A 10,694-nucleotide genomic window follows, 5' to 3' on the forward strand; every position below is an offset into this window, starting at 1 on the left:
ATAATGAGTGAGACAGAGTAAGCAGGTGTAGGATTGGCTAGTTTGAATAATTTCAGCTGGTTATGGGGCCCAGAGTCTGTCCCCAGTTGTCTAGAACCTGGCTTTGCATGGTTAGGGCAGGTGGATAGTGGCCCAGAGTTTGAGAGCTCAGTGAAAGGGGTTGTTGGGTGTATGGGCCCCGGAGTGAGTGGTTTGCATTTGAAGCTACACTCACAGGCTGAGGGAGTTCATCACCACTAAAGCTGCCTTATAAGAAATGCTAAAAGAAGTTCTTCCAGCTGATGCAAAGGCACTAATTAGTAACATGAAAACATATGAAAATATACAAGGTAATTGTAAATGTAAGTACATAGTCAAACTCAGAATACTCTCATACTGTAATATGGTGGTGTCTAAGCCACTTAACTCTAGTATAAAGGTTAAAGGACAAAATTATTAAAATAACTATAGCTACAATAATTTGTTAATGGATACACAATATGGAAAGAGCTAAACTGTGACATCAAGAACTTAAATGGGGGACTTCCCTGGTGGTGCAGTGGTTAAGAATCTGCCTGCCAATTCAGGGGACAAGGGTTCGAGCCCTGGTACGGGAAGATCCCACATGCCACGGAGCAACTAAGCCCGTGTGGCACAACTACTGAGCCTGCGCTCTAGAGCCCACAAGCCACAACTACGGAGCCCGTGCACCACAACTACTGAGCCCACGTTTTACAACTACTGAAGCCTGCATGCCTAGAGCGCATGCACCACAACAAAGAGAAGCCACTGCAATGAGAAGCCAGTGCACCACAACGAAGAGTAGCCCCTGCTCACCGCAACTAGAGAAAGCCCGCACGCAGCAATGAATACCCAACACAGCCAAAAATTAATTAACTAATTAATTTAAAAAAAAAACTTAAATGGGAGAAAGTAAAAGGTAGAGTTTTTGTATGGAATTGAACTTAAGTTACTGTCAGCATAAAATAGACCATTATATCTATAAAATGTTTTATGTAGGCCTCATGGTAACCACAAAGCAAGAAACCTAAAAGATACACAAAAGGTAAAGAGAAGGGAATCAAAGCATAACACTGTGGAAAATTATTCAAAAAGCAAGGTAGCAAGAGAGGAAAAAAAGTACAAAGAAAACTACAAAATAACCAGAAAACAATTAACAAAATAGCGTTCGTCAGTTGTTACCTATCAACAATTACTCTTAATGTAAATGAATTAAATTCCCCAACCAAAAGGCATAGAGTGGCTGGATGGATAAAAAACTAAACCCAACTATATGCTGCCTACAAGAGACTCAGTTCAGCCTTCAGGACACACATGGGGTCAAAGTGAAAGGAGGGAAAGATATTTCATGCAAGTGGAAAACAAAAAAGAACTAGGGTAGCTAGCTTTACTTATATCTGACAAAATAGACTTTAAGTTAAAAATGGTCACAAGGGACAAAAAAGGTCATTATATTATGGTAAGTGGTCAATTCATCAAGAGGCTATAATAACCATAAAGTATATGTGCTAAATATCAGAGCACCTAAATATATTAATCAAATACTAACAGATCTCAAGGGAGACATTGACAACAATACAAAAAGAATACAGGATTATGATACCCCACTTTCAACAATGTATAGATCACCCAGACAGAAAATTAATATGGAAATGTTAAACGAATTATGCTTTAGACCAAATCAACATAACAGACATATGCAGAATGTACCATCCCAGAGCAGAAGAATACTTCTCAAATGCACACAGAACATTTTCCAGGATATATCATATGATAGGTCATAAACAAGTCTTAGGAAATTTTAAAAGACTGAAATCATTCCAAGCGTCTTTCCGTCCACATTTGTTTGAAACTAGAAATCAATAACAGGAGGACATCTGGAAAACTCACAAATATGTGGAAATTCAACAACAGACTCCTGAAATACCAGTGGGTCAAAGAAGAAATTTTTTAAAATCTTGAGGTAAACAAAATGGACACACAACATACCAAGACTTATGGGAGACAGCAAAAGCAAGTCTATGAAGGAAATTTTTATTTTTTTATTTTTCTTGAAGTTTAGTTGATTCACAATGTTGTGTTAGTTTCTGGTACACAGCAAAGTAATTCAAACAGATATAGATATAGATATGGATATATTCTTTTTCAGATTCTTTCCCATTATTGTTTATTACAAGATATTGAATATAGTTCCTTGTGCTATGCAGTAGGATCTTGTTTATCTATTTTAATATAGTATTTTGTATATGCTAATCCCAAACTCCTAACTTAGCTCTCCCCCACCTTTCCCCTTTGGTAACTATAAGTTTGTTTTTTATGTCTGTGAGTCTGTTTCTGTTTTGTAAATAAGTTTAGTTGTAACATATTGTAGATTCCACATGTGAGTGATATCATATGGTATTTGTCTTTCTGTCTGACTTACTTCACTTTAATAATCCTTAGGTACATGCATGTTGCTGCAAATGGCATTATTTCATTCTTTTTATGGCTGAGTAGTGTTCCATTGTATTTGTATAACAGATCTTCATTTTTTTTTTTTTAAAGAGCTCCTGACTTATTTATTTATTTACTTACTTAATTTTTTTGGCTCTGTTGGGTCTTCGTTTCTATGCGAGGGCTTTCTCTAGTTGTGGCAAGTGGGGGCCACTCTTCATCGCGGTGCATGGGCCTTTCACTGTCGCGGCCTCTCTTGTTGCGGAGCACAGGCTCCAGACGCGCAGGCTCAGTAGTTGTGGCTCACGGGCCTAGTTGCTCCGCGGCATGTGGGATCTTCTCAGGCAAGGACTCGAACCCGTGTCCCCTGCATTGGCAGGCAGATTCTCAACCACTGCGCCACCAGGGAAGCCCTAACACATCTTCTTTATCCATTCTTCTGTCGATGGACATTTAGGGTGCTTCCATGTCTTGGCTATTGTAAACAGTGCTGCTGTGAACATTGGGGTGCATGTATCTTTTTGAATTAGAGCTTTATGCAGATATATGCCCAGGAGTGGGATTAGTGGATCATATGGTAGCTCTATTTTAAGTTTTTTTTTTTTTAAAGGATTTTCTTATTTATTTATTTATTTATTATTTATTTATTTTTGGCTGTGTTGGGTCTTCGGTTCGTGCGAGGGCTTTCTCCAGTTGCGGCAAGCGGGGGCCACTCTTCATCGCGGTGCGGGGACCGCTCTTCATCGCGGTGCGCGGGCCTTTCTCTATCGCGGCCCCTCCCGTCGCGGGGCACAGGCTCCAGACGCGCAGGCTCAGCAATTGTGGCTCACGGGCCCAGCTGCTCCGTGGCATGTGGGATCTTCCCAGACCAGGGCTCGAACCCGTGTCCCCTGCATTAGCAGGCAGATTCTCAACCACTGCGCCACCAGGGAAGCCCTATTTTAAGTTTTTAAAGGAACCTCCATACTGTTTTCCATAGTGTCTGCACCAATTTACATTCCACCAACAGTGCAAGAGGGTTCCCTTTTCTCTACACCTCTCCAGCATTTATTATTTGTAGACTTTTTTTTTTTGGCCATGCCACGCAGGATCTTAGTTCCCCAACCGGGGATTGAACCTGTGCCCCAGGCAGTGGAAGCATGGAGTCTTAACCACTGGACCATCGGGAAAGTCCCTATTTGTAGACTTTTTAATGATGGCCATTATGACTGGTGTGAGGTGATTCTTCTTTGTAGTTTTGATTTGCATTTCTCTAATAATTAGCAATGTTGAGCATATTTTCATATGCCTATTGGCCATCTTTATGTCTTTTTTTTTTTGGCTCTGTCGGGTCCCAGTCGCAGCATGCAGGATCCTCGCTGTAGCATGTAGATCTTCACTGTGGCGTGCGGGCTTCTCTCTAGTTGTGGTGTGTGGATTTTTTTTCTCTTCTCTAGTTGTGGTGTGCGGGCTCCAGGGTGCATGGGCTCTGTAGTTTGCGGCATCTGGGCTCTCTTATTGAGGCAAATGGGCTCAGTATTTGTGGCGCACGGGCTGGAAATTTTTAGCAATAAATACCTACATTAAGAAAAAAGATGTAAAATAAGCAACCTAACTTTACACACAAGGAACTAGAAAAAGAAGAACAAATCAAGTCCAGAGTTAGAAGAAGGGAAGAAATAATAAAGATCAGAGCAGAAATAAATGAAATGGAAACCAAAAAATCAATAGTAAAGATCAGAGAAACCAAGATCTGGTTTTTGAAAAGATAAAGAAAATCAAAAATGAAAAAGGAGACATTTTAACTGATAACACAGAAATACTAAATATCATGTACTATGAACAATTATATACCAACAAATTGGATAACCTAGAAGAAATAGATAAATTCATAGAAATGTACAACTTAGCAAGACTGAATCATGAAGAAATAGAAAATCTGAACAGATCAATGATGAGTATGTAGAATTTATCAGAAATCAAAAATCTTTCAACAAAGAAATTCTCAGGACCAGGTGGTTGCCCTGATGGGTTCTACCAAACATTTTTAAAAAGGATTAACTCAAAACTTTCTCAAACTCTTCCAAAAAATTGAAGTGGTGGGAACACTCTCAAACTCACTTTTACAAGGCCAGTATTACCTTGTTACCAAATTCAGATAATGACCCTACAAAACAATAAAACTACATGCCAATATCCTTGATGAATATAGATGCAAAAATTACCAAAAAAGTTCTAGCAAACTGAATTCAATAGCACACTGATAGAACTATACACCAGGATTAAGCACGTTTCATCCCTGGGATGGAAGGATGGTTAACATACACAAATCAGTAAATGTGATACACCATGTTCCTAGAATGATAGATAAAATCATATGATCATCACAATAGATGAAGAAACAGCGTTTGACAAAATACAACATCCTTTCATGATAATACTCAACAAATTGGGTACAGAAAGAATGACTTCAACATGAGAAGGCCATATATGACAAGGACACACCTAACATAATACTCAACAGTGAAAATTTGAAAACTTTTCTTCTGAGATCAGGAAAAAGACTAGGGTGCCCAGTCTCACCCCTTCTATTTATCTTAGTATTAGAGGTCCTAGCCAAAACAATCAGGAAAGAAAAAGGCATCCAGATCAGAAAGAAGAAAAATTATCTGTTTGCACATGATACTTTCTTCTATAGAAAATCCTCAAGACTTCACCCAAAAACTGGTCAGTGAATCAGTTAAATTAATCAACTGGTTTAGCAAAGTAAGACCTTATCAACAAATTCAGTAAAGTTGAAGGACACAAAAATCAACATTTGGAAATCAATTTGTATTTCTGTACACTAACAACAAAATATCTGAAAAAGAAATAAAGAAAATAATCCCATTTATAATAGCATCAAAAACAAAATACTTAGGAATAAATTTAACCAAGGGAGTGAAAGATCTGAACACCAAATCTGTAAGAATGTAATGAAAGAAATTAAGACACCAAGAAATGGAAGAATGTCACATGTTCATGGATCGGAAGGTTTACTGTTGTTAAAATGTTCATACTACCCAAAGCCATCTATACATTCAATGCAATCCTATCAAAATTACAGTGGCATTTTTCTCAGAAATAGAAAACACAGTCCTAAAATGTGTGTGGAGCCACAAAACCCCAAGTAACCAAAGCAATCCTGAGAAAGAATGGCAAAGCTGGAGGCATCACACTTCCTCATTCAAACTGGAATGGTACAGGCAGAAAAATAGATACACAGATGAATAAACAGAATTGAGAGGCCATAAATAAACCTTCGCATATGCAGTCAACTAATATTTGACAAGGGAGCCAAGAATAGTCAATGGGGAAAGGATAGTATCTTTAATAAATGGTGTTGGAAAGCTGGATTATCTCATACAGCAGAAGAGAAAAGCTAAATCTTTGATATCACATAGGTGATAAGGTTTTTTGTTGTCACGAGGTCATGACTGGGGAGAAATGATAAAAGAATTGAAGGAACCAATGAAGGAAAAGTTAAAGAGTAAAAAGTGTATGGAGCTGTTGACATTAGAATTATCCAAGTTAGGATGATCCGAGAACAAAGAGAAGACAGAGGTCAGGAGCTCTGAACCACCTGTCAGTTTAGCAAAACTTTACCTGAGAAAATAATGGTTAAACATATTTCTAAATAACAAATGGGACATAGAAGAAGAAATCAAAGGGAAATTTGGAAATATTTTGAACTGAAAAAATAATAAAATAAGAATCTCTTCTGAGGAAATATTCAGAAATCTAGACAAAAATTTTAACACAAAGTAATAATTATAGCATCACTTATAGTAATAAAACATTGGAAAGCTTGGCACAATTTTAATTTTTGACAATAGGAAAAAGCTTTTTAAAAATCACAAATCTACATGATGAAATCCATGAAAAAGTATGATTCAAAAAATATTTATTGATAAGTTAATGCTCACATTATAATGATAAGTTAAACAATATTTTATAACATGACACATAGGGCATGATCACACTGGAAGAAAATGTTACTCCAGGTAAGATTCTCCTTTCCTGATCTCTGGTGGAGTGTATCAGTTAGCTATTGCTATATAACAGTCTCACAGAATCTCATTGGTGCACAACAGTGAATATTTGTTGCCTACATGACTACAGGATCATTGTGGTGGTGCGTCTTGTCTGGTGCATACATATGTATATGGAGAGATATATATGGAAAGAGAGAGAGACATGTATGTTTGAACACAGGCGTATTCATAAGCAATAACCAACAATTGGTTTTTGTTTCTCTGTTTTTTAATATTTATTTATTTATTTATTTGGCTGCACAGGGTCTTAGTTTCTGTACAAGGTCTTAGTTGCGGCACACGAAATCTTCGTTGCGGCATCTTTAGTTGCAGCATGTGGGCTCTTTTTTTTAGTTGCGGCATACGGGATCTAGTTCCCTGACCAGGGATTGAACCCGGGCCTCTGCATTGGGAGTACGCAGTCTTAACCACTGGACCACCAGGGAAGTCCCCAACAACTGTTGCTTCTAAGGAGAATTCAGGGATGGAATAACTAGAAGGATAGAAGACATATCTTCACAGTATAACCTCCACTTATGTTGTTTAATTGTTTACCATGTGCAAGTATTACTTAGTCAAAATATTTTTAATATGTTTTAATAATATTTAATACCCATTTTAAATGAAAACTAGAGAAGAGTCCATTTTTCTCATGATTAAGCAGAGTTCCAGAAAGATGAATTGATTTGCCTCAGGTCATGCAAAAGCTAGAGGAAGTGCTGATAACCAGATGAAAGAGTTCCCGCAGGGAAGGAACTAAGATTTCTTAAGTGCCTGGCATTTCATTCTCTCAAAAACCCCACAAAGTCAAGACCATTCTCTCCCTTTTAAAAATAGAAAGTAATATTTAAAGACATTAAGTAATTTGCTCAAAGTCACACAACTATCAACTGAGCTTACCAGTTGATACAAAACCAGTTCCACTACATGCCTCACAAATTGCTCTTTCCTCTGGTACCTTCTGAATGTGCCTTAGTCACCTCACCCACCACACACACAAACTATACATCCAACAGGTCTCCTGAATTCAGTTCTCGTTCCCTGTTCCATTCTGACTAAAGCAGAATCTTCACCCCAACACTTTCAGTTTTATAACTTCACCCCCTTTGGTCGATGTCATAATAAAGGTCAAAACTAGTCACTCATTCACAATTCCCTTTTTCCCAAAAGAAGAGAAACTTCCCAAAGAAAAGCTCATATGACAAAGTGTCTCCCCAGCACTTAACATGTTAGTGCTCTTCCGAAGACTCTTCCTTTATTACTAATAAGTCATTGAGACCCAAGTGTTCTGATATGTTCTATACCTCTTTACCCAATGTTGTGGATTTATAATCCAGTAGAGGTGAATGCTGTCTTTCCCAGATATGCCTGCATGAGAAGAGCAGTGCAATCTGCAGTGCCTTAAAATTCTATGGAAATGGCCTCTTCTAATAATCAGCTGCTTGGTACAACCTTGATAACTTACTAGATCCCCCAAATTATTTAATCCTCCTTTAGAATTTACATACTCTTAGTAGATTGTCCTGAGTCACAGATTTTTTCCATTATAGCTAAAACACCCAAACTAAACCTTAGAAAAAACTCTTAAGTTCTGACTTTCTCAGTCTTGAAATAATGTATGAAATTTTCCAACCCAGCATCTTTATAACCCTTAAACCTACAGAAGTTCTCGTTCACTAGGCTGGGTCCCTCAGCTTCCATACATAACCTCGAATTATCATGCTTTATCTGCTATCTGGGACCTACATAACGTGCCACCCATGCACGCAATTTTTACACTAGTCTCTCGTCATATGGCTATGATCAAGTTCAGTAAATGTTTGTCTCTTACCCTCTTGAAAAAAAATGTAATATTCAAAAATGATTTATTGAGAAGTTACATTAAATTACTATCAATAGAATCAGATTTTAATATACTAATACATCGTAATTTCAAAATTAAATCTGCAAGGGCAACAAGGAAATGAAGCAAGAAAACATGCCACAAAGGAAAACCAAGTAGATTGGAATTCAAGGGCCTGCATTCCAGTCCCAGTTGTGTGGCCCTGGAAAACTTATATAATATTTCTAAGTCTCCAACATCTATTAAATGAGGATACTAGATTAAATGATTTGCAAGGCCCATTCAAGATTAAATGATCTATAATTATAGAAGTATTTGTATTAAATAATCTTGGGGGGCTTCCCTGGTGGCGCAGTGGTTGAGAGTCTGCCTGCCAATGCAGGGGACACGGGTTCGAGCCCTGGTCTGGGAAGATCCCACATGCCGCGGAGCAACTAGGCCCGTGAGCCACAACTACTGAGCCTGCGCGTCTGGAGCCTGTGCTCCGCAACAGGAGAGGCCGCGACAGTGAGAGGCCCGCGCACCGCGATGAAGAGTGGACCCCGCTTGCCGCAAATAGAGAAAGCCCTCGCACAGAAACGAAGACCCAGCACAGCCATAAATAAATAGATAAATAAATAAATAAAAGTTTAAAAAAAAAAAATAATCTTGGAATAGTGAAGGTAGGTCAAAGGACAGAGAAAATAGATCTGAACTAAACACTCATCCAAACATAAAGACTTAAAATTCTCTTTCTGTACAAGAGAGGAGAAAACTGGAACTTGCATCCTTTATTGAAAACACACACACTAATAAAAAAAAATTGTATCTTCTTAAATATTACTCCTTTCTCAAGAAAATATATTTCTTCCCAAGGTTTTCCTCAGAGCAGCTTTGACATCCTTGTTCCTCAAACTGTAGATCAGTGGGTTTAACATGGGTACCACAGTGGTATAGAACAGGGAGGACGCTTTCCCTTGGTCAAGGGGCAAAACAGAAGATGGTTTGAGATACACAAAAGCCCCAGAACCAAAGAAAAGAGAAACCATAATTATGTGGGAGCTGCACATACTGAAAGCTTTGGACCTGCTCTCAGTGGAGTGAATGTGGAGAATGCTGGAGAGGATTAGAGCTTAAGAGATGAAGATGGTGACAATGGGCATTCCGATAACAATGGCCACAAATATGAAGACCACCAGCTCATGTACATAAGTGCTATTGCAGGAGAGCTCAAGGAGAGGAGGGATGTCACACATGAAATGATTGACAAGGTTGTCGGCACAGAAGGTCAGATTTGCTATGTTTCCCGTGTGGGCCATGGCCCCTGAAAACCCCATCACATAGACACCCAACAAAAGGAGTAAACAGACCTTTTACTGAGACATAGTGACTGCGTACACCACGGGGTTACAGATGACGGCAGAGTGGTCATACACCATCGCTGACAGGATGAAGGACTCACAAATGACAAAGAAGCAGAAGAAAAAGTGTTGTCATACACCTTGCATGCAAGATGATGTTCTTCTTTGAGATAAAACTCATCAGCATTTTGGAAGTGATGGTAGTGGAGTAACAAGACTATTAAGGAGAGGTTGAAGAGGAAAAAGTACATGGGGGTGTGCAGGTGAGAGTTCAACCCAATCAGCGTTATCAAGCCCAGGTTCCGCACTGTGGTGACCATGTAGAAACCTAGAAACAGGAAGAAGAGGGGGATCTGGAGTCCTGGCTGTCGGTTAAACCTGCAAGGATGAATTCTGTCACAGAAGAGTTCTCGGCTGCCATTCTCCTCTGGGGATGGCTGGGGAAAGGGCGGTCAATAGGGAAAAGAAAAGAGAACCACTTAGAAGAAATGCCACCACCCTCCCAGTACCCATCCCCCATTCCTGAGAATGGTATCCACCGAGAGATTTAGCTTTAGTATGGAAGGAAGCTTTTTACTGTTTGCTATGGATCTACCTTCATAGCCCAAGTGACTTTAACTTCCAGGGAACAATAAGAGTCTAGACTTTGCCTCCAGAGTGAGAACTGGCACTTCCAGAGAAAGCAGTACTTTATTCATATTCCAATTCATTCAAAAATAGGATAGATGTCTTTTAGATCTTTAAGTCAGTCCATTTTCCATGTCCTCTCTCTCCTGACTCTGCTTCAGTTGCTGACACCTGAGCCTCTTCCCTGGAGAGAGTCCTGACTGGCAGAAGACACTGCGTCTTCTCAGCGCTCCCACCTCTGGGTCACTGCTGACAAATCAAGAAGGGGAGGTCACATTTCTCCAAGATCTCCTAGCTCCAGTAGCTTTAGGTTTAGTGATAATTGTTTTAAGCTACCACTTATTTAAGTGGTTACTATGTGAGTCTGTGTACTAAGAGTTATGTGACATTATTAATATC

At 39.0% G+C, this 10,694-nt stretch overlaps 1 pseudogene; it reads right to left on the reverse strand.

The window, feature by feature from the left end:
- Positions 1–9,158: 9,158 nt before the first annotated feature.
- On the reverse strand, positions 9,159–10,089 carry LOC103000842 (olfactory receptor 8B12-like; annotated as a pseudogene).
- Between the last annotated feature and the right edge of the window lie 605 nt (positions 10,090–10,694).

The sequence above is a fragment of the Balaenoptera acutorostrata genome, chromosome 9, assembly GCF_949987535.1.
Source record: "Balaenoptera acutorostrata chromosome 9, mBalAcu1.1, whole genome shotgun sequence".
NCBI classification, from domain to species: Eukaryota; Metazoa; Chordata; class Mammalia; order Artiodactyla; family Balaenopteridae; genus Balaenoptera; species Balaenoptera acutorostrata.